Raw genomic sequence first — 25,089 nt, 5'->3', positions numbered from 1 at the left:
TATGTAAACCACACAATTCCAGAAAAGATTTCATATCTGCTCATCATTATGGCAATACAAGAAGCATTGTTTTACAGTTGCCGTTCACACCGTGTGAGTCTAAATCTACTTAAAACAGAAACAAAAAAATCGCATTTTGCTTATGCTTTGAATTCGAAAGATACACTCTAGTGTTGACATAGAAAGAGCATGTTCCTTGTAAGGACTGAATCAGAGTTCGAAAATTGCTCTAGGGCCCATTCCAGTAATGTTATTTTATCCATGCTGAATCATGTTGAACTTCGTGGACATTATTGCACTACTACTCACTAGTTGTTGAGGCAATAAGTAGCACAGAAATGATATTTGTGGATCCTCCACGTTGACGACCTGGTGTGCTGAAAATGCATCAGACACTATCCAGAACATTTTCAGATTGTAACTAGATCTTATTAAATAGTCAGATCCTGTTGCTTCTGTATTCGAATTGTCATACTTAACATAACTTAATAAACTTATCAGAAAATGACAAATATCAATCAGAAAGCACTGATGAAAAGGTGCTGTGAATGATGCCATCAAGTACACATTTGCTGTAAATAATTCTCATCTTAAATGTGAGAAAACAAAAACAAGCCATAAATATTTTTGTGCTGCAGGGACATGACACTGACAGCACACACATTGTAGAGACACAGATAATAAGAGCAATATGTATGTGGTCACATTTTGAAGATACTATTCCTTTAATTAACCCTTCAATGTGAATAATGAGCACTGTACACTTCAAACGACTATGTGAAGCAGCACATAGCATATATTCAATTGTAAGGCTTTCCATCTAACCATAGTTACACAGTCTCAAATACAAGTAAGTAATTTTGACATCAAAGTAAATAGAAAATTTTCAAAAAATAATAAAAAGAAAAATGATTTAGAAGACTGCAAGTAGTGTAGGGTACCGACATCCAGCTGACTATTGCATAAAAGCTATTTGTGGGCAAACAATACGTGGAGTCTCAATGAAACATTCTAAAATGATATTCTTGTACTAAAAAGGACAAAACCAATTTCTCTTCCACCTAAGTTGTTTATTCTTAAGTGCATTAGTCTATTACCAGTTGTGGCTAATCCAATGTGTGCATATCGGATGTGTGCAGGTCTCACTTATAAACAATCAAATAAATGAAAATAACTAGTTATGATGAAATAGTAGACAAAATTGCTCAATAATTAGCATCCGAGTTTTTTAGGGTAGTAGAAAGAAAATAACTGATATCCAGGTAATTCCAGAGTAGAAAGAAAATAACTGATATCCAGGTAATTCCAGAGTGAAAGTCAGAGCAGCACATAAGACACCGTGTCTCAAACTAGCAAAATAGTTAGTACCTGATACTTGTTAAACGGCTCTACAATATTTTGATGTTGCTTATTTAATATTTATTCATTTGACTGCAGAAAAAAGAATTGTGTTATGGAAAATATAGGTCACATAATTGATTAGAATAAATAAAGAGAATTAATTAATCTCTCTCTCTCTCTCTCTCTCTCTCTCTCTCTCTCTCTCTCTCTCTGTGTGTGTGTGTGTGTGTGTGTGTGTGTGTGTGTGTGTGTGTGTGTGTGAGTTAAAGACTGAAGTTCACTAGTAATGGATGGTTGCCAGATGCCATTACTGTGAAATGTACTTGGTTCATAAACTCTTCAATGGACCCATAGATTTCCTTGTACCTACTGATTTTTGAGGATGATTTAGAAGCAAGGTGCAGTTTCTTTCTTTTGTCATATTATACTTCGTGAATAGTATGCATCTACATCAGTACTCTGTGGAAACCACACTTAAGTTCCTGGCAGTGGGTTCATCGAACCACCTTCACAATAATCCTCTATTATTTCACTCCCAGACAACATGTGGAATAAATGAACACCTATATATTTATTTGAGTACTGATTTCCTTTATTTTATTATGATGATCGTTTATCCCTATGCTGTTGGTGTCAACAAAATATTTTTGCATTCGAAGGAGAAAGTTTGTGATTGAAATTTCATAAGAAGATCCCGCTGCAGTGAGAAACACCTTTGTTTTAATTATGTTCACCCCAAATCCTGTCTTGGTTCCATGACACTCTCTCCCCTATTTCTCAGTAATACAAAACGTGCTACTCTTCTTTGAACTTTTCTGATGTACTCCATTAATTCTGTCTGGCAAGGATCCCTCCCTGAACAGCAGTACTCCAAAAGAGGGCAGACAAGCATAAGTGTAGGCAGTGTCTTTTGTAGATCTGTTGCATCTTCTGAGTGTTCTGCAATAGACCACAGTCTTTGGCCCACCTTCCCCACAACATTTTCTATGTGTCCTTTCAAATTTAGATTGGTCATTATTGTAATTTCAATATTTATTTCAATTTACAGCCTGTAGATGTGATTGATCTGTTTTGTAACCGAAATTTAAAGATTTTCTTGTAACACTCATGTGGATGACCTCACACTTTTCATTATTTAAGGACAATTGCTAACTCTCACACCATACAGATATCGACCTACCATTTCAAAGAATTGTATTCTAGAGACAAAACTTTAAAATCATTTCTGACAAAATGTGATTATACTTCATCCACAGCATTGTAATATTCACAAATTTCTGGTTATAATAAATACCTCTTTCAGACCATTGTCTGCTTGGTGCCATTTTACAAGACATATACAGCTCTTTTAATATAGACGTATTCAGTTCACTGTTACTGAGAAACGGATCAAAAGTCAATAATTTTTCAGTAGTGTAGCAGTGGAATTTTACACCACTTCATTCAAGGAACCAAAAAAACTAGACAATCATAATATTGACCAACTTCTGAAATCTGTTTTTCGACCTAAATCAGATTTTTTGTTGGTAATGGAAAACTACTGCTTCTTAGCGCCGCCCTGTTTAAGTAGGGTCCGCCTTTTGGGTCAATGCACGCCATTTCTAAAGGTCCAATGCTTCCTGTGGATTTACGCTGCTTGATCTCAGATCTGAGTTTATAGTGTCTAGGTTTCTAGTGTAGACGTGAAACAGACATCGTGTTCCCAGTAGTCGGATTGTGATATACATAACGGTTGGAGTAAGTTAACGGTGACACTCGAATCAATATAGTTTTACGGAGCTCAATTAAGTTTTTGGTTGTGACCATTAACAGAGAAATTCGTACGAGTTTAGGTGCAATGAATAATTAATACGACGGTCTCCAAGAACGCATAAAAACAAGTTAAAGCTAGCTCGGGGTATTTAAAGGAGTGAATCAATTCCCTGTGGTAGTTGGGTAAGTTGGCAGTGAGAGAAACGCAGCAAAGATTCGATCTTTAAGGCTACATTCAGTGTCACCGACGACGGTCGTCAGACGCCGTCGCCAAAGGTTGCCCGATAACATCGGCCGACAGCTTGGTCACTGTGCGTCCGATCTCATTCGTCGGTTTTTGATGGGATCGAGGAGGTTGGGTTAGATTAGAACCTATTCGATGTATGAAATAGGTTAGATTTTAACCTCCAAGGACGAAGTGGGTACCACAATGTCTCTGTCCATGGAGACGAGTGCTCCACTGCAGCGTTTTCTATTAAAAAGATTTCGCATACGTTTAAATAAGTCGTATCCATCTCGAAAAGAACGTGGCGAGGATTGTGCACTCTGTCACCAGTTACTGGAATTACGCGACAAGTTTTATGAATATGAGATGAAGGGGAAAATGCCATACTACTAAAGTAAAATATGCTTTAACTTTGTGATAACGTTATTATTCTTCCATCACTGATAGACGTGAGAAGGAGCGCAACCTTTGAATCTAAAATGCTGTTCTTGATTGTTTCATATTTATAAGTGCACATGCAGAAAATATATAATTTTGACGATACACCGCATAAAAGTTCTCTCCCAAACACGTTGTTCCGAGTATGGTTTACTATGCAACAGTGGTGGGATGTGCAACTGCTGTATAATAAAAGGTTTTTCCAATGAGGTTATGAGCACATAATGGTTAAGTTGCGTCGTGAAAGTAGATGCTGTTTCTATTACATGATACACAGATAAAATTTGTGTGAGAGAAAGAAAGAATGCCCGGCCGGTTAGCCGAGCGCTCTAATGCACGGCTTTCCGGAGTGTGAAGGAGCGTCTGGTTCCCAGCACGAATCCGCCCGGTGGGCGTGTGTCGAGGTCCGGTGAGCCGGCCAGTCTGTGTATAGTTTTTAGGCGGTTTTCCATCTCCCTCGGCGAATGCGGGCTAGTTCCCCTTATTCCGCCTCAGTCGGTAATTGCTGCGCAAACAAGTTCTCCGTGTACACCATCATTACTCTACCACGCAAACACAGGTCTGGTGGGAGACATTCCCTGAGGGGCGGGGAGGTGGGGGGGGGTACCGAACCGCACAATACACAATAACCCTGGATTCGGTGTGGGGCGGCGGAGGGGTGAAGTGGACTGCGGTAGTCGTCGTGGGGTTGTGGACCACTGCGGTTGCGGCGGGGACGAAGCCTCTCCATCGTTTCTAGTTCCCTGGTTAACATACAATACAATACATACAAGGAAGAATTATTTAACTAACAAAAGATAGGTTTGTGGTTTCACAGCAGCTCACCTTATTCTAAAAATGGTGAAAATTAATGCAATGGTGGCAGGATATTCAGATAATCAGATTCTAATATGGGAAAGTTCAATGCTCTTTAAACACGTGCTCTGGATTTGAGAAAGGAAGTAACAAGGTTTCTGGTGGCAGTATTATTTCAGACTGGGTGTAGCTTTTAATAAAGGAAATCATCTATAACTTATCACCGTGTCTTTTTAGTACATTGCACATAGCATAGCTTCAAAATTCGGTACAGAATAAATTTAACATTTCGTAGTATTTGGGGTGCAAGAGTGAAGATATTAGCTTTTGAATTAGTCTTTAGGGTATAGTAAATAGCATCCAACGTATCAAACAGAGCGTGGTATAGGTTTGAATATTGAGCAAACAGTAAAGGAAACAAAAGAAAAGTTCGGAGTAGGTATTAAAATCCATGGAGAAGAAATAAAAACTCTGAGGTTCGCCGATGACATTGTAATTCTGTCAGAGACAGCAAAGGACTTGGAAGAGCAGTTGAATGGAATGGACAGTGTCTTGAAAGGAGGGTATAAGATGAACATCAACAAAAACAAAACGAAGATAATGGAATGTAGTCGAATTAAGTCGGGTGATACTGAGGGAATTAGATTAGGAAATGAGACACTTAAAGTAGTAAAGGAGTTTTGCTATTCGGGGAGCAAAATAACTGATGATGGTCGAAGTAGAGAGGATATAAAATGTAGACTGGCAATGGCAAGGAAAGCGTTTCTGAAGAATAAAAATTTGTTAACATCGAGTATAGATTTAAATGTCAAGAAGTCGTTTCAGAAAGTATTTGTATGGAGTGTAGCCATGTATGGAAGTGAAACATGGACGATAAATAGTTTAGGCAAGAAGAGAATAGAAGCTTTCGAAATGTGGTGCTACAGAAGAATGCTGAAGATTAGATGGGTAGATCACATAACTAATGAGGTATTGAATAGAATTGGGGAGAAGAGAAGTTTGTGGCACAACTTGACTAGAAGAAGGGATCGGTTGGTAGGACATGTTCTGAGACATCGAGGGATCCCCAGTTTAGTATTGGAGGGCAGCGTGGAGAGTAAAAATCGTAGAGGGAGACCAAGAGATGAATACACTAAGCAGATTCAGAAGGATGTAGGCTGCAGTAAGTACTGGGAGATGAAGCAGCTTGCACAGGATAGAGTAGCATGGAAAGCTGCATCAAACCAGTCTCAGGACTGAAGACCACAACAAGAACAACATTGGAAAGATGCAATCACCAGACGTCAAATACCGGAGTGGCACGTCTTCACTTGAACCATAATTACATCTTTAATGTGGCTTTCGTAACTGCGCTTTAATCACGCCTCTACAAGTTCTCGAAATTAGCTTTCGTTATCCAAAAGTGTTTCACGCACTCTGAATCTTCGGCCTTACATACTCGAATGATACTAAAAAGCAAGATTACAAACACTACCGTATGTTTTGCTGAATTTATTTGAAGTTGTGCAGGCATACGGTAATTGACCTTCAATAATTACCATTTGGCATCGTGTGAAAGATAAAAAAAGCTTAGAATAATGTACTGCGAACACGTAAAGCGGTGAAAATTGTGACGAAGTCATCAATCTTCTGACTGGTTTGATGCGGCCCCTCACAAATTCCTCTCCTGTGCCAGACTCTTCATCTGAAAGTAGCACCTGCAACTTAAGTCTTCAATTCTTTGCTGGATGTATTCCAATCTCTGCCTTCCTCTACAGTTTTTGCCCTCTGCAGCTCCCTGTAGTACCAAGAAAGCCATTCCCTGATGCCTTGACAGATGTCCTATCATTCTGTCCCTTCACCTCGTCAGTGTTTTCCACACATTCCTTTTCTTCCCGATTCTGCGCAGAACCTCTTCATTCCTTACCCTATCCGTCCACTTAATTTTCAACATTCGGCAGTAGCACCACATTTCAAATGCTTCAGTTCTCTTCTGTTCCGGTTTTCCCACAGTCCATGTTTCACTACCATACAATGCCGTGTTCCAAACGTTGCTCACCGACCACAACACAAAAAAGATCCGCTACAGTAACTTTAAGCATAAGATACGCCATCCTCTTCATTTGAACAAATTATTTTTTAAGGTTATACTTCACACCTAAAATTTCCGATAAAGATTTTGCCTATTTGTGGTTGCCAATAAACTTTCAATTTCAGTAGACGGATTCCGAACGATATCCCGATTATGATATTTTTATACTCAGGATGCCACAGGCTCATTCTTTCTTGGATTCAACAACAGTTTCTCACAACTCATATGTGAGAACATCGGTCGATTTGACCGAAGAAGACAAACTGATTTGAATTTCACCGATTGTCGTCCGAAGTCTCTACTTTCGGGCGATGAGATCGGCCGCGATCGTAGTGGCGAACTGATCTGAAAAGATCGGCCGTCTTCGGCCGATGTTGGCCGTCGACGAATTCACCGATATCGGTGCCACTATGACCAAAGCGTAATAAGTGTTTCATCTCTACCTTTCACTGCGCGGGTGGAGGTGGAAATGACGCTTAACTAGACGGGACATTTCACCAGCATACAGCGTATGACCTGCTGATAGCTAGCTGCACGGCGGTTGACTGCAAAGCTCCGCGCACTTTCATTTATTTTCAGGAAACGTATCGTTTGTTCACTGTTAACATAAAACAGGTGAAGTTGATATCAATGCTTGTTCACATTAAGTATTGTTTCCGGGAATTCAAAACGAACTATACGTAAATAGGGCTACCGGAATGTTTGTACAATGCATAAAGATCACTTGTGGTTCTATATTTGCATGAAATGTAGATAAATCCATCTGAAACGGGATGTTTCACCCTGCGGCAGAGTGCAAGCAATCTTGATACGTTATGACATTATAAAGCTGTATGCCAGACCGAGACTCGAACCTGGACGCTTGTCTTTCTTGGACAATTATATTACTGACTTCTCTTACCTTTTCCTTTTGCTACTTTAGTTCATTAATACAAATAATCAAAATATAGCACAGATAACGAAGGTTACAAATCTTTAAAAACTATCTATTAGTTAGATTGAAGGTTTTCACGACCAAGTGCCGGTAAACCTTTCGGGATGTGAGGTCGTGGTCCAAGAAACTCTTCTGTTCCTGACGTTTCATCCAGGATTGCGCTGGACATCCTCAGCAGAGGAGCGTCTCTGAAGATGTCCAGCGCAGTCCTGGACGAAACGTCAGGAACAGAAGAGTTTCTTGCACCACCACCACATCCCGAAAGGTTTACCAGCAGTTATGCATCAACTACATTTATACGAAAAAAGTAAACAATGTGTGTCAGTACATTCATATACACAACACAGCAGAAACAGAATAGTAAAAATAATCTACTGTAATTCAACTAATAAAGATACATTCAATGCACAAGTATCTCAAGAACAATTGCTGTCAGAGTTCATACTTGGGTGCAGGCATTATTTTTTGGTCTGATTTACAGTAAAATATACCGCCAGACAAAAAGAAGTGAAACGCCCAGATGGGGAGGAGGAAACGAAACGAAACTCTGTGGGTTGAAAGGGTATGTCATGTTATTGCAGTGTTACAAAATCGAGTCAAATTTACAAAGATCTTGTACTATGAGCCTCCACATCAGTTTGATGTTCCACCTGCTGGATGCACGCAGTGGTTCGGTTGCAGAAGGTGTCATAAAGCTGTTGTACCCTCTCATGGGGCAAGCTGACTCACAACTGTTGTAACTGGTCCTTAATATCCTGGCTGCACCGGCTCGTGTTCTATTGGCGTTGGATCTGGGGATCTTGCAGGTCACAGGAGTAGCTCAAAATCACGCAGACGTTTCACAGGGACACGAACCATTTGTGGACGAACATTGTCCTGTTGAAAAGTGGCGCCACGATACTGTCGCATGAGAGGATGACGTTGGATGTCCGTGACGTACTGTCACCGGCCAGGGTGACCGAGCGGTTCGAGGCGCTACAGTCTGGAACCGCGTGACCGCTACGGTCGCAGGTTCGAATCCTGCCTCGGGCATGGATGTGTGTGATGTCCTTAGGTTAGTTAGGTTTAAGTAGTTCGAAGTTCTAGGGGACTGATGACCTCAGAAGTTAAGTCCCATAGTGCTCAGAGCCATTTGAACCATTTTTTACGTACTGTCATGTCGTCACAGTTCCCTCAATCACTACCAGCTGTGACCTATAAGTTATACGCGATTGCTCCCCGTACCGTTATGCCTCTTCAAAACATTGGGATATCGGAACTTCGCTCCAGGCCATTGCCATACTCATCTACGATGGTCATCCGGATTAGTGCAGAACAGCAGTTCATCGCGAAACACGATGTGACACCATCTATCAGCAGTCCGTGCTCCCGGCCACGGTACCATTCCATATGCAGCCATTTCCGTTGTGGTGTTAACGGCAGCCTACACATGGGATGGTAATTCCTCAGGCCGGCTGCTGCTAGTCTCCAGAATGTTGCAGGGAGTTCGTTATTCAGGCAGGCACAGTTGTGATGGGATTACTATGTGCTTGGTATACGAGGGTGGTTTGAAAAGTTCTCGGGATGGAATAGAAAAAAAACACTTTTTTTTTATATTTCAATTTAGTCTCCTTGTACATTAATGCACTTGGTCCAACGATGTTCCAGTGCCTTTATCCCATCTCAGAAATGAGTTTCCTCCAGGTCTGCAAATTAGTTGTCAACTCCAGCTATCACTTCTTCGTTTGAAGTGCATCGTCGTCCACCAAGAAAATTTTTCAGTTTTAGGAAGAGGTGGAAGTCTGACGGAGCCTATCGGGTGAATAAGGCCGGTGTGGCAACAGTTTATACCTTAGTTGATGTCATTTTGCCATGGCGACGTCACATGTGTGCGGGCGCCCCTTGTTTTGATGGAAGATGACTTTCTTCCTTGCTAAACCTGGCCCTTTTTCGCGTATCTTTTATTACAGTTTGTCCAGGGGTTTGGCATAGTATTCTCCAGTAATTACCCGGCCGCGGTGGCCGAGCGGTTCTAGGCGCTTCCGTCCGGAACCGCGCGACTGCTACGGGCGCAGGTTCGAATCCTGCCTCGGGCATGGATGTGTGTGATGTCCTTAGGTTAGTTAGGTTTAAGTAGTTCTAAGTTCTAGGGGACTGATGACCTCAGAAGTTAAGTCCAATAGTGCTCAGAGCCATTTGAACCATTTTTTTTTCTCCAGTAATTGTATGCGCAGTGGGGAGATAATCTACAAACAGAATCCCCTTTCGCATCCCAGAACACTGATGCCATGACCTTTCCCGCCGAAGAAATTTCTTTGCTTTCTTTGGTGGCGGAGAATCAGCATGTTTCCACTGCTTTGACTGTTGTTTTGTCTCTAGGGCATAGTAGTGCATCCAAGATTCATCTGTGGTCACAAACCGGCGCAAAAAATCTTGTTCGTTTCTCCTAAAACGGGCCAAACATTTTTCTGATATGCCCATTCTCATGCGTCAAGAGTCGCGGCACCCATCTTGCAGATATTTTTTTTTCATTTCTAATTCTTCAGTTGAAATGTGATGTACTCTTTCAGATGACATCTGGCAAGTGTGAACAATTTCACGCACTTTCAATGATTTCTGGAGTAGTGATACATCTTGGCCGACCACTGCGCGGATGATCATCTAAGCTCTCCCTACCAAATTTAAATTCATTTGTTCACTTGGCAACAGCTGAGTATGAAGGAGCGGAGCCCCCCCCCCCCTCCCCCCCCCCCCCCCCAGTGTATTCTGGAAATCGGCATGAATGTCCTCTGCTTTCATATCTTTTTTTACGAAGTACTTAATCACTGCTCGAATCTCGATTTTTTCCATCTTCGCAAATCATTACGTGGGAACAACAACAGAACCTAGTCACCGCCACAGATCTCTTCCCAGAGCACTGACGTGACACCTGTTTACAGGCAACACTGCAATGAATATCACTTTTGAACAACTCGTTGCGCTAGCGCTAACCTCTCTAGTGGTGATTCCAAGAACTTTTCAGACCACCCTCGAACAATACAGTGACCCTTCTTTGTGATGGTCAGATGAAGTCGACTGGGACTTCGACGACGAGTATGCCTACCCTCACATTCCTACGCAGTCAAACGTCGAGCCACAGTCGTATCTGAATGCACACAAATCTGTAAAGGATGGCACGAGGAAACTGATAATTTTGATGTAACGTAATTTGTACGAATGAAAATAGGAAAATATTTTTATTAGCGAAAATGGATGTACACAGTATGCTATTTATATTCTCGTTACAAAATATTATAAACTATCTCTTTACTTATAAAAGATGTGCTCCCTTTCGGCGTTCACGTTCTAATAGGCTGTTGTGGAAATACCGGAATGGTCTTTGTGGCTTCTTTCGGGGAATGACAGTGATGTCTTCAATCATCTGTTTCAGTTAATAGATAGTTGCAGGACGTGTACTGTACATATTTATTAAGAGGTCTCCACAGGAAGAAGTCGCATACTCTTAAAGATCAGGGAATCTCGCAGTCTGTGAAATGCCACCATTGCGTGAAATGACGCGCCTTCCAAACAACTGGCGAACGACTTTCGTCGATTGTCCAATAGTATGTGACGTGGCTGAGCCCTACTGGAACCATAGTTCTTCGTTGCTAAGATCGTGCAGTCTCAGTGTAAAGAATGTTTCAGGCATATCAACATACCGGGCGCGTGTTACTGTTGTTGCAAAGCCATTTTCACTTTCAAAAAAGATAGGTCTAGTGACGCCATGACATAATACAACACACCAGAAACATTGGCACTATGTAATGTACGCTAGTGCAACTCATATGGATTTTCCTGCGCCCAGTAACGGAAATTCTGGTTGTTAACATATCAATTAAGGAGAAAGCGCGCTTCGTGTGACATTCGTATGTTGTTAAGGAAATTTGCGCCCTCGTTGGTTTAAGCCAACATTCGTCTGCTAAAGTCCCTGCGCGACATAGGGTCTCCTGAATTTAAATGCTGCACAATGTGTAACTTATAGGAGTGGAAATTCTGATTCGTGCAGTATTCTTTGTACGCTTCGTCTCCCAATCTCTAACATGTTGTTGAACGAGGCTGTAAAACTAAAGATGCGCCTACAAACAAACCGTTCAGACCACGTAGGTGAACCCATCAAATTTTTTAAGCTTCATGAGTAAAAACTAAAAGAAACTGTCGGATTCCTTAAAAAACAGGTATCAGTTCCTAAGAAAGCCCTAACAGCATCCCTAGAGGTATCGCACTTAATTGCAAAATTCTAATCACCACACATTATTGGTGTGAAATTACGTCCTCCTGCAGCTGTCAAAATGTGCAAAATCGTGCAAGGAGAAAGGTTTGGCGAGAGTCTGAAATCGATACCACTCTCACATGATATCGTGGTTCGTCGTACTGATGCATTAGTAACTAACACGAGGCAAAAATTACTTCCACGTCCTCACGAGCCAAAAATTCACTCTGCAACTTGATGACTGTACTGATATCGGAAATCTTGCCAACATCTTGTTTTTGTACGGCTGTTGTGGTTTTCAGTCCGAAGACTGGTTTTGTTGTAGCTCTGCATGCTACTCTATCCTGTGCAAGCCTCTTCATCTCCGAGTAACTACTGCAACCTACATCCTTTTGAATCTACTTGCCGTAATCACTCATTCCTACGACTTTTACTCTCCCACACTTCCCTCCAGTAAAAAGTTGGTGGTTCCTTGATTTCTCACAATGTATGCAACCGTCCGATCCATTCTTCTAATCAGATTGTAAAACAAATTTCTTTTCTCCCCAATTCTATTCAGTACTTCCTCATTAGTTACGAGCTTTACCCATCTAATATTCAGCATTTTTCTGTAACACCACATTTCAAAACCTTCTATTCCTTTCTTATCTAAGCTGTTTATCGTCCCGTGTTTCACAACCGTACATGGCCGTACTTTCAGAAAAGACTTCATGACGCGTAATCTATACCTGATGATGACAAATTTCTCTTCTTCAGAAACACTTTTCTTACCATTGCCAGTCTACATGCCAAAGAAACTGGTACAACTGCCTACTATTGTGTAAGGTCGCTGCTAGCATGCAGAATTGCCACAGCACGACGTGGCATGGACTCGACTATAGTCTGAGTTAGTGCTGGAGGTAATTGACGTCATGAGTCCTGTAGCGCTGCCCATAAATCCGTAAGAGTAGGAGAGGGTGGAGATCTCTTTTGAACAGCACGTTGCAAGGATCCCAGATATTTTCAATAATGTTCATGTCTGGGGAGTTTGGTGGCCAGTCGAAGTGTTTAAACTAAGAAAGGTGATCCTGGAGCCACCCTGTAGCAATTCTGGACATGTGGGATGCCGCATTGTCCTGCTGGGATCGCCCAAGTCTGTCGGATTGCTCAATGGACATGAATTGATGCAGGTGGGAGTTTTCCCTTACGACCATTTCACGAATGTACCGTGAATATCAGGAATCCGGCAAAACATCAAATCTCCGACATCGCTACGGCCGGAAAAAGATCCTGCAAGAACGGGACCAACGACGACCGAAGAGAATCGCTCAACGTGACAGAAGTGCACCCCTTCCGCAAATTGCTACAGATTTCAAAGATGGCCCATCAACAAGTGTCAGCGTGCGAACTATTCAACGAAGCATCATCGATATGGGCTTTCGGCCCCGAAGGCCCACTCATGTACCTTTCTTGACTGCACGACACAAAGCTTTACGCCTCGCCTGGACCCGTCATTACCGACATTGGACTGTTGATGACTGGAAACATGTCCGCGTTATCGTATTTTATATGTTTCTGTCTGGCACATAGATATCTAACACATACCTACGAGGAAAGTCGCTGACATACTAGTGATCTCGATACGTTATTCCGTTTAGCATTTGTTCGAGAAAAGTTGCGAATATTCTACTGTTTTCTTGTACAGAGACCCTTCAATACGTAGCGTTATAAATAAGGATTATTCGCTGAATAGGAAGCTAGGTTACATTTAGAAGCAGAAATATTGAGACTGAAGAATGAATAAGCAAAAAGTCCTAGTTGTAGCAGGTGCAGGGGTGAAGATTAGTCAAGAGGTGATCAGTTGATTGTGAAGTATTAATAATAGTAACTCATAGTAATTTCTCAGTAAAAATGTTGTTACGAGACTCGTAACAATATTTTTACTAATAACATAACAACAGTTTCCCATACTTAACTCGTAATACGAGGTGGGTATGGAAAAATATTGACGCGTATATCTCCAGTAATTGTGACTTTCTCGAAGATTCCTAAAAATAATCAGTTTAAATAAGACTTCCTTAAACTTTGCATGTGACTTGATCAGTTTTTATTACGGTAAAAGTAAAGGTAGCGCCCCCTCCTTTAGGTTTTCCTGTATCCGCCATTGGACACACTGGGGGACAGTTTCGAGTGATTACAGATCTTTCCGTTAGTAACAGGACTCGCTAAGCACCTTGGTGTGCAATTTTTGTCAGACTGTGGGCATTGGCTTGTGGCATAACTTTATTAGTGTTTCGAATCCATTGCAGGCTTGTAGTTTTGACACCGTTCCGTATGATAACGCGTCTCATTGCTATCATGTTTTGCAGGTAGCCGAGTGCACAGGGGATCCTTTCACTGTTGCGTCAAATGTTTGGTCAGTCGGTGTCACTGTTTATTGAGTAACGAAGAACCGAAAATTAATCAAGACCTGACATTTCCATGTCTGCTAGTTTTGTGATTAGTCAACAGTTACATCCTGGAGTCAAGTCTCCCGCCCTTTGAATTGCCATAGCTACGTGTTACAGGGGAACAAACAGTTTACGTAGTCTCCAAACCACCGGGCAAGTACATATTTGTCACATACGCGACACATTACAAGAGGGGAAAATGCGTTAAGTGACTATAGAATTTTAGTTCTAACGAAGGAATGAACCATGAATCTTTGGCTTTTGCTATATCTTTTTGTTTTCTGCATCCAGCGAGGCTCGGAAGCTATTAGGAATGAGTACATACAATCTACAATTACTTGGGCTATGTATAATAATAATAATAATAATTCATCTGTGAGTTCTTTTCTTCTGTCTCCCTCTTTCCGAAGACGGTGGCTGTTCAAACATTCGCTTTTTAAGAGTTAATTTAATTAATGGAAATTATAATTCACCATTAGTTGCAAGCTTGCGGATTACGGCGGCATAGGTAAATATTAACATTCAGCAGGAATTATTAATATGTAGTCACTTACCTCCAAGGAAAGATAAATAATAAACAAAATTTACTTAAATTTATGCATATTATATGGAATTGTTTGGGAGCTACGGCTGTATTATAAATTAATTTCCACTGCTTCAGTCGCTTTTTACTAATATTTATTAGCCAGTTATGAGTCTCTGGTATGATGTAAACATCTGAATGTGAATGTATTAAGCAATGGCGATGTGTTTATCACTGTGTGCCAGACAAACAAAATTCCAGCATAAACGGATAAATTTTGGTGCACAACCTTACTGGTACACCCAGCGGATAATCGCCTTACTTCAGATTATAATTTAATGTAATGTATATGTAACTATATTGTATCTAAACACGGCAGCATGCCACGCAAACGCATCTTGTTAGTAAGTATTAGTAAAAAATGCTTGAAAAATAATAAATACTTCATAAAATTAAATGGCCCAAAGGAAATCATGTGCCTTTGGTATCGTATTAACCCGCAGTGAGGGTTTTGTTCCCAGACTCCTGCCCTCGACGATGTAAATTTGTTTATAATATTCCTTGCCCCAAACCACAGAAAGAATGGACAAATTGTCATAAAAAATTAAAAATTTCGTAAGGGACTGGATTAAAAGAACAGTATAGAAATAAAAATAAAAGAAGGAAGGAAATTACTCTCTGTAGTCCGACACAAAACCACAGAGCCATTCATACTGCAGACATAGAAAATGGTCGTTTTCCTCACCTAGACATCAAACACTCAAGGGGTAATTTTTCAAGGGTGGGAGTTCCAAGAAACATCGATGTTCGGTGCTGGTGTTTTCTTTACCGGTGAAGATGATGTCCCGGAGATGTTATTTACCACAGAGCGTGACATGTTCTCGATGATAGTGGTGTAATCACGGGGCGATACAGCAAAAGCTATTGGAGTAACCTAAAGTGTAATTTTACAGCCGTAGACTCAACAATGGGCAGTATACAAAGAGTATCAGGCCGAGGTCATCAAAGATTAGCATTTAACACCCGTCTGCGACAAGGTCGGTAGAGACGAACCACACTCTCGGATGGTATACGGATGGGGACGGATATCAGTCGTGTCGTTTCCAAATGAGTCATCCTAGCATTTGTCTCGGTTGATATAAGGAAACCACGGAGTATCTAAGACTGGATGGCCAGATAGGAATTTGAATCCGTCTCCCCAGAATTCGAGTTCAGTGTCTTAATGACTTGTTCTATCGAACCTCCACTATTGCAGTGAAATTTAACACTGCACGAGTGCTGAGCCTCTAGGTGGTTGGAACTAACCATGAACTGCCCTGTACATTACATATACAACACCCGTCAATTTAACCAAATCAGTACTTCAAACTCCAATTTAGGATGGTTGCACTAGGCAAGTTACTTGGTATCACACGCTATGGCTACTTCATCGGCTCCTCAGTGATGTATCCCAGCACTTGGCATCGGAGATTTAAATACCTCATAGCCGTAACACAAGCTATCACTTATCTACCATCGCAGCTGAGCCACCTAAAATTTCTGAGAGCATCGCCGTAAAATTCAAGTTCCACCGTCATTTTTTACGCAATGCTTTTAGCCACTGTCCCATTGATGGAAGCAGTGTAGAAGTATACTGACTTGCACGTCTTCTATGGAATCAGAACGCAACCCTTACGACTTCAGTTTCATTTTCGGGAAAGGTAAGAAATTGCCAGTGGCTAGATCATGCGAGTATGCTTCGTAGGATACAGTTATCATGCTGTTTCATCCAGTAATTCCCTCACAGCGAGTGAGCCGTGTGCAGGTGAATTGTCATAATGCAGAAATCAGTCTTTGTTCTCCTATCTCTAACGCCGTTTGCGTCTAACGTCTTCCGTCAATCTCTCCAAAACGTTGCAGTATGACTTCCCTGTAGCTATCTAACCACTTGGAAGAAATATCTTATGGACAATTCCAAGAAAGTAAGAAAAAAAAGAAAGAAGACAGAATAATCAGCGTTGGTTTGATCTTGCTTTCTTGAAAAGCGGAGATGATAGCTTCTTCCACTCCAAAAATAGCTGTTTTGTTTCAGAGCCATTACCGTACAACCCTGATTCATTGGCCATTATGACCCAAGACAAAATTTGGATGACCTTGCACTGTTGTTTGCAATGCACTGCACGCCTGAGTCCCACGGTCTAGCTGGTGGGCCTTCAAAGACGAGAAACGAACTTCACTACAATTCATCTCATGTTCACTTCGCCAGCTACAAGGCGCTGACGTGCCCTGCGTGAATTTCCGATGATTTCATCAAACGTCATGAACTATTTGCCTTCTGTCCTTGCGGATCGTTTCGCGCAACTGTGCAACAGTTTCCGGTGCTGTACATACATGATAATGGGCGGGCGAGTGTTACTCACCACAGACTCCCGGCCATCTTTTAATCGCTTAAATCACCCAAATTTTTTTTGCTTGGCTCACAGTTTGATCTCTAAACGCTTTACTTAGGGTGCGGTGAGTTCCAGCTACAGTGTTGGGGAACTTAAAACAGTACTTAATGATGATCCTTCGTTCCTCGACGTCTGCCATTTAGAAATTCGCAAATGTAGTAGAACACGTTGTAAAGACATCAGCAACGACGTTCACAGCAATACGTTCACAGTGACGCCACGTGGCAGACTGGCAATTGAAAGATATCTAGAGGCATCTAGTGTCGGAAATTTGTACTGCTGATTGTTTAGGTGAAATATTCAAGTTATCGGAAATTATGGATAGCACCTCGTAAAACAAAAACACCTGCAGACTCCTTTTCTGTAGCTGCTGTTCGCCTGTCGAGCAAGCTAATCTGCCCTCTGCACACAGCACAGTTCCCTGTTGCACTTGCCGGCCGGAGTGGCCGTGCGGTTCTGGGCGCTACAGTCTGGAACCGAGCGACCGCCACGGTCGCAGGTTCGAATCCTACTTCGGGCATGGATGTGTGTGATGTCCTTAGGTTAGTTAGGTTTAATTAGTTCTAAGTTGTAGGCGACTGATGACCTCAGAAGTTAAGTCGCATAGTGCTCAGAGCCATTTGAACCATTTGAACCTGTTGCATTTAAGAAGAAGCCGAAGCAATCCTTCTTTTCTCCAAACAATTACGTATATGGCCAGTTTTTTCTCACTCAGACAACAAAATAACGCGTCCATCTTTTCTCAGGTATACTTTTTTCACTTTTTATTTCTCAGCCATTCAGGGCACTCTTTTTCCCACATCTTCGTTAATTGTGTTTTATCATGTTCCTCTTCCTCCCTCTTCTTGCTGCTACCTCTCATACACTCAGCCAAAACATTACGACCACCTGCTCAATAGCGTGTTGGTTCTACTTTGGAACGCAACGCAGCAGAGATTCTGCGTGACATGGGTTCGAAAAGGCCTTGGTATGTTTCCGGAGGGTATGTCGCACCAGATGTCTATGCACAGGTGACACAATACCCGTAAGTTGCGGGCCTGTGATTTGTGGGCGCTGAACTGGCGCCCAGTGGGGTTCTAGATGTGTTACAGGGTGACCTAAAAGTCGTTTAATGTTTGAAAATACAGTACTTCAGGGAATAATGTAGCTAGAGAAGTAGAAACTGACACACATGGTTCAAATGGCATGGAGTTTTATTGAAACCATCAAAGTGCACGAAATTGCCAATAAATGCCGCTTCACACGAGGGTAAGTCAATTATTATCAGCAATTTATTTATATTTTTGTTTATTTTGGTAGTACTGTCGTTTCACGTTGATGACGCATGCTTTGTTTATTTGTTGTTATATCTCTGCAATTTTCTAGCTGCTAGGTTAGTTTCGTTATTGCTGCCGTGCTGTTAATCGTGGCTGCTCCGCTATGTATTTGCACCAAAGAAGAGCGTTCAGTGACCCGTTTTTTTGTGGTCGGAAGGCTTATCAGGGACCGAAATTCATGGAAGACTTTCGGTACAGTATGGGAACAGTGTTTCGCCACAATGGAGTGTCTACGAATGGATTGAAACATTCCGAAATGGTTGACCGTTTACTGCGACAAATGAAGAAACCATTGAGCGTTCACGTGAAATGATTATCTTAGACAGACGATTAACTATTGACGAAGTGGCACATCGTCTGCAAATTAGTCACGGTTCTGCCTACGAAATCATCCACAACAGACTTGGGTTTCATAAAGATTGTGCAAGATGGGTACCAAAACAACTCACACAGTTGTACAAACAAACGCGCTTGGACATCTGCAAAAAACATTTGGATCGCTATGGTAAAGAAGGGGACAACTTCTTAGACAGGATCATTATTGGTGACGAAACATGGATCCATCATTCCGAGCCGGAGAGTAAACGGCAGAATATGAAATGGAAACATCCAAATTCGCCGTGCAAGAAAAAGTGCAAGACCCAACCGTCCGTAGGAAAACTGATGCTCACGGTTTTTTGGGACGCACAAGGTCCAGTACTGGAACATTATGGGGAAAGGGGCACAACAATAAACAGTGTACGTTACAGTGAGATGCTTACTGCCAAGCTAACGCCTGCAATTCTAAGCAAACGCCGAGGATTGCTGTCAAAAGGTGCTGTGTTGTTGCACGACAATACTGCTGCCCACACTGCTGAAACGCTCCAGAAACTCAGATTTGAAATACTGGATCATCCTCCACATAGTCCCGATCTTGCCCCTTCTACCATTTGTTTCGTCCACTCAAACAGGCTTTAAGGGGCCGTCGATTTGCCTCGGACGAAGCAGTGAAAGAAGCGGAGCATTCCTGGCTCGCAGCTCAACCGAGAACCTTCTTTTATGAGGCCATCAGGAAGCTTGTACAACGATGGACCAAGTTCGTTTAAACGCAAGAAGACTATGTCGAAAAATGATGTTCTTGTAAGTTTACTATTTGATTACAATAAAATTTTATAATTACTTTGCGGATAATAATTGACTTCCCCGTATAATAAAAAATCAATGATGAGCATAAGAATTGATTTTGAGCAAATGCGTCATTCATCGACAACACCTGTAGTCGAGGGACAATGTTGTGAACGGCACTGTACTGCATATCAGTAGGTATTGTGAGAAATGGCTGTCTTATGTAGTCTTTTGCATCCCTAATGAGGTCGAACGATCGCGGTAGACTGACGACTTCAGGTAACCCGGCAACCAATCATCACACAGATTGACGTCTGGCGATGCGGGAGGCCAAGCTTGGCGGAAGTGGCGACTCAGCAAGCGATCTCACCAAACGATGTGCGAAAGAGATCTTACACACGCGTATCAATATGGGGTGCACAAAGGTCGTACCTTCCAGCAGGTGTTTATCAGGCAGGCAAGCCTCGCACCCGTCACAATGACAATTTGAAGAGCTACACCCCCTATTCCCTCGAAGAAAAAGGGTCTGATCATGATTAATGTGGTAAATCCAAACCGCACCATGATTTTTCTCGTCATCCAATTGGGTTTCCACGACAGCTTAAGATTTTCATTAGCCCAGTTTTATACACTATTCTCATGCGAGGTCACTGACGTGTTACTGTACAGCGCCATTTATTGGCTAGTTTTTGCACCCATTTTTGTTTCAATAAAACCCCATGTCATTTCAGTATCGATTTTTAGCTCTCTATCTACACTATTCCGTGAATTAGTGCATTTTCAAATGTTTACAGACTTTTGGGTGACCCTGTACATCAGATTCAGATCAGGTAAATTTGCTGGCCAAGACATCAATATGAGTTCACTTATCATGCACCTCAGATCACTAACGCACGACTTTGGTCTGCTGAAGATGTCTTCGGCATCGGGGAAGACATCAAGCATAAAGGAATGCGTGTTGTCCGCTGTGCTATCATGTTGCTTTCATTTACTATCATAGGTCTCACGGAACAAAGAGTGAATGTCCCCATATTGTAATACTGCCCCCACCGGCCTGCAAGCGGTGAGTGTTTCGGGCACCGTTTGGCTGGATGACGACGTATCCAGACCGTGCCATCGACCTGATGTAACAATAAACATGATTCATCCGACCATGTGACACGTGTCCATCTAACCACGACCAAGTGCCGATGACTCCTTGCTCAGTGCAACTGGAATTGACGATTCATCATGTCAACGTAGGAACACGTAGGGGTCCCCTGCTTCAAAGCCCTATCTTCAGTTATGTCCGTTGAACGGCGTGCTACGAAATATTTTGGCCTGAACCAGCATTGTGGTCTGTCGTCCGACCAGCAATAGGTTGCTTCCTATCCTGTTTTTCCGACCTCCACGTTCTCTGATGAGGGGTGGACATCCAACAGCTTGTCGCCCTTCGTGTTTTCACCGTACCTCAACCATTTTCCAGAGATACTGACGACAATATCACGCAAAAAGCCGACCAGCTTCGACATTTTCCGAGATGTTCGTTGCCGGCTGCCGTAACAATCGGAATCGGCCCTTTGTGAAAGTCGCTTATGTCACTGTATTTCCCCATTTGCCGTCCATATCGTCAGTAGAATGAGTACCATTTTGTCTCTGCTACGCTGTAATTCATTCCTTATCGCGTCACGCGCCCACAACTCCACCAGGTGGCCTACTACCTCGCGGTAGGCAGCTGTGATAATATTTCGGTTCATCAGTGTAGGTTTTTTTTTGTTTTAGAGTGTAAATGTAATGCATTTTGCACAAATAGGCGAAGACATTCACTGGCAACAAATCACTGGAAAGAGTAACTGCCGTAAAAGATCTCAGAGTAACTGCTCGGAGCGGCCTGAAGTGGAATGACCACATAAAACCAATTGCAGGAAAGCCAGATGTCAGGCTCAGATTCAGTGGAAGGACCTTAAGCAACTGTACTTCATCCAAGGAAGAAATGGCTGACAAAGCACTTATTAAACCTATTCTTAAGTGACGTAACGCCTGTTTGCTTTCGTTTTGGAAACTTCAACCGGCGGATCTTTAATGATTTTCTGACGTTTTACCGTCAAATGTTCATCCCCCATTACTGATGGCGGACAATTCTCATTCTAGAGTATTGCTCATCACTTTGAATAAAATGCCACCACCAGTTGCTGATTTTTACTTTTTGTTTTAAGAGCCGCGACTGGTTTCGGGCCCAAGTGTGTTATCCACTGGCTTATGTCAGATGCCCTAAGAGAACACAGAATGAGTTGTGGATTTTTAAAATAAAAGGAAAACGTGCAATCTAGCTGGCATCAGTAATACAGTTGCGGAACTTGCATTATCACACTCCACATGTTAAATAAAACAGCGCTCATCAGTCAGCGACCATTGCCATGTTGGACTAACGAAGTCAGTGCTTATCTCCAAAGATTGCCGTTGATGGACGAATATATGTGGATGCGTGTATCTTAATTAATTAAGGTAATAAAGTTCGGAACTTAGATAAGTAGATGAGCATAGAAACCTTTCATATTGTTACACGATTCGCTAGTGCGTTTAATCTTTCGAATCGTTTAAAACGTTTTTTGTTTGTTCCCGTTGCTTCTAGTAAACCTAGTTAACACGAAGCCTACCATCTGTTTTACTTACGACTGAGGCTATGTGATAATTCGATTCCATTTCATATCCCTACAAACTGTTACACACAGATATTTGTATGAGTCGACTGCTTCTAATTGTGATTAATTGATACTGTAGCGTTAGAATGTTACTTTGTTTCGTTTTGTGAACACAGTTTCACATTTCCGAAAATTTAAAGCAATTTTGTACGGCTTTGAAATCTTATCATGATCTGAGTGAAAATTTATGCAGCTTTTTTCTGATAATACACCATTAGGATAATTTCATCATCTACAGAAAGTCTGAGGTTACCATTTATATTGTCTGCCCGGTCATTAATATACAAAATGAACAAAAAGGTTCCTACCACACTAATCTGGGCCACGCCTGAAGTTACTTTTATGTCTGTCGACGACACTCCGTCCAAGATAATAAGCTGCGTCCTCATTACCAAGACATCCTCATTTCAGTTACATATTTTGCTTGGTACGTTTTTTTTATTATAATTGGTATGGTACAAAGTGAGACCCTTTCAGAAATCAAGAAATTCATAATCCACATGAGTGCCTTGATCAGTGGCTTTCTTGACGTCATCTTAGAAGAGCGGAACTTGGGTTTGGCATGATCGATGTTTTCGGGATACCTCATTATGTCTGAGCTCGGAGAATAAACACAGTTCACGAGTTGCGTTGTAGGCGCAGTAAAGTTCCTTAGCGATGCAGGAATTATTTATTTTATTGTAAATCCAGTCACAGGCCACAGATGTTTATTAATAAAAATTTGTGGTCCGTGACTGGATTCGTAATAAATTAAATATAGTTGTCAGAAATTTAATACCTTTTGACGAATGAACGAAATCAAGAACACTTTAACAAGCACAGGATTGCAGATCTTTAAAAATAATATCTTACTTAACAGAATTTCTATAAAGCCGTTCTGCACGGCCTCCAACGCATCCTCCCATTTTCTCAGTAGATCAACCTTCGTGAACTTAGCACCGCTAATTAATCCAGTATAGGGCACTCGCCTGAACGACCCCATTTTTGTTATCGTTTGGCGGTGGTGTTTACGCCTCTTCCTGGTGCGCTTTATCACTGACCTCGTGATCAAGGCGCAGAAAAACCGCCGCCTCTCGTCTCTATATGTACCGATAATTCTGCTGTAACTGAATGGCGAACTGACGGAGCGTTGCAGGGCAGTGAACGATGCTCGAAGTAGTTCACTCGTGGAGCAAAGCATGTTACTGAAAAAGAGAGGGTAAAATGGTAAAGAGAAGCGAGAAGGTAAACGGGCGTGTCACGTGTTGGTAAAGGACGATTGTTGTTAGTGTTGTGGTCTTCAGTCCAGGGACTTGTTTGATGCAGCTGTCCACGCTAGTCGATCATGTGCGAATCTTCTCTGTATAACTACTGTGACCTCCATTTCAACATGTTTCTGCATTCGAGCATTGGCCTCCCTCTACACTTTTTACCCTCCGCATTTCCTTCCATTACCCAACTGAGGATTCCTTTATGCTTCAGGATGTAACCGATCAGCCGATCCTTTCTTTTAGTCAGGTTGTGTCACCTGGGCCCCTCCCCCCCCCTCCCAAATTCGTTTCAGTACCTCCTCATTAGTTACGCAATGGACTCATCTAATTTTCAGCATTCTTCTATAGCACCACATTTCAAAACCCTCTGTGCCCTCCTTGAATGAACTGATTATCATCAGCCGGCCGGAGTGGCCGAGCGGTTCTAGGCGCTACAGTCTGGAGCCGCGCAACCGCTACGGTCGCAGGTTCGAATCCTGCCTCGTGCATGGATGTGTGTGATCTCCTTAGGTTAGTTAGGTTTAAGTAGTTCTAAGTTCTAGGGGACTGATGACCTCAGATGTTAAGTCCCATAGTGCTCAGAGCCATTTGAACCATTCCCTGTTATTAGAATTCTGAACTGGAACCGAGTTCCTTAGACATTTTGGATGCACTAAGTTATTATTATCATCCACGTTTCACTTCCGTACAGTGCTACAACACTTCATAGTAATATTTCCAGAAAGACCTCTTGACATTTAAATTTGTATTTGATGTTTACAACTTTCTGTTTCTCAGACACGCTTTTCTTGCTACTGTCGTTCTTCTATGCTACTATATGAAGACAAGTCGTTGTTTAACTTTGTTACCAAAAATCTCGAAGAGTTCTTGACCGGTTTACTTCATGTTTTTACACAATACTCTAATAAACGTTCGGACGGATGTAAATCACATATTTGTTGCCCAGAAAATAATGTGCCGCATTTTTTTCTTCAACAATTCTTTATTGAACATAATGAGAATTACACACACGAAAGAATGGTGTTTTATCTACACACCGTACTTTTTCACGCGATCTCCATCCCGTTCTATGTATGGCCTTCCTCCAACTCGAAACAAGGGCGTGTATGCCCTGTGGATACCAATCCTTGTCCTGGTGGCGGAGCCAGTGCTTCACTGTGTGAATCACCTCCACATCGTCCTCAAAATGTCTTCCATGAATGGCATCCTTTAACGGCGAATGACAACAGCAGCTCGCTGCCAACATGTCTGGTGTGACAGCCGTGGATGATGCCGCCGCCCGCTGCAAATCGTGGAGCTCCGCCTAACCACCTTCCGATGACTTCACCCTCCGTTCCCATCGACTAACTGTACTTCTGCCGACAGCAGATGCTCCATAGACCTTGCACAAGGGCTTGTGAATACTGCCGGAAGTGACGGAAACTTGGCGTGCTCACTCCGGAGACTTCAAATAATACATACATAACGTTTCTCATTCGTAGCATTGTTTTCAGCCGAGAAAAAAAAAAGCGATGCATTAGTTTCTGGACAACCCTCGTATAAAGGGAAACGTCGTTAGCAAAATCTTGAAAT

At 42.0% G+C, this 25,089-nt stretch overlaps 1 protein-coding gene across 3 annotated transcripts in view; it reads left to right on the top strand.

Annotated features, from left to right (window-relative positions):
* LOC124711301 (bifunctional 3'-phosphoadenosine 5'-phosphosulfate synthase) overlaps positions 1–25,089 on the top strand; it is a 342,281-nt gene that overhangs the window by 812 nt on the left and 316,380 nt on the right. The window lies entirely within an intron of this gene.

This window comes from Schistocerca piceifrons, chromosome 8, assembly GCF_021461385.2.
Source record: "Schistocerca piceifrons isolate TAMUIC-IGC-003096 chromosome 8, iqSchPice1.1, whole genome shotgun sequence".
Taxonomy (NCBI): domain Eukaryota; kingdom Metazoa; phylum Arthropoda; class Insecta; order Orthoptera; family Acrididae; genus Schistocerca; species Schistocerca piceifrons.
This window is presented reverse-complemented; position numbering and strand designations above follow the sequence as displayed.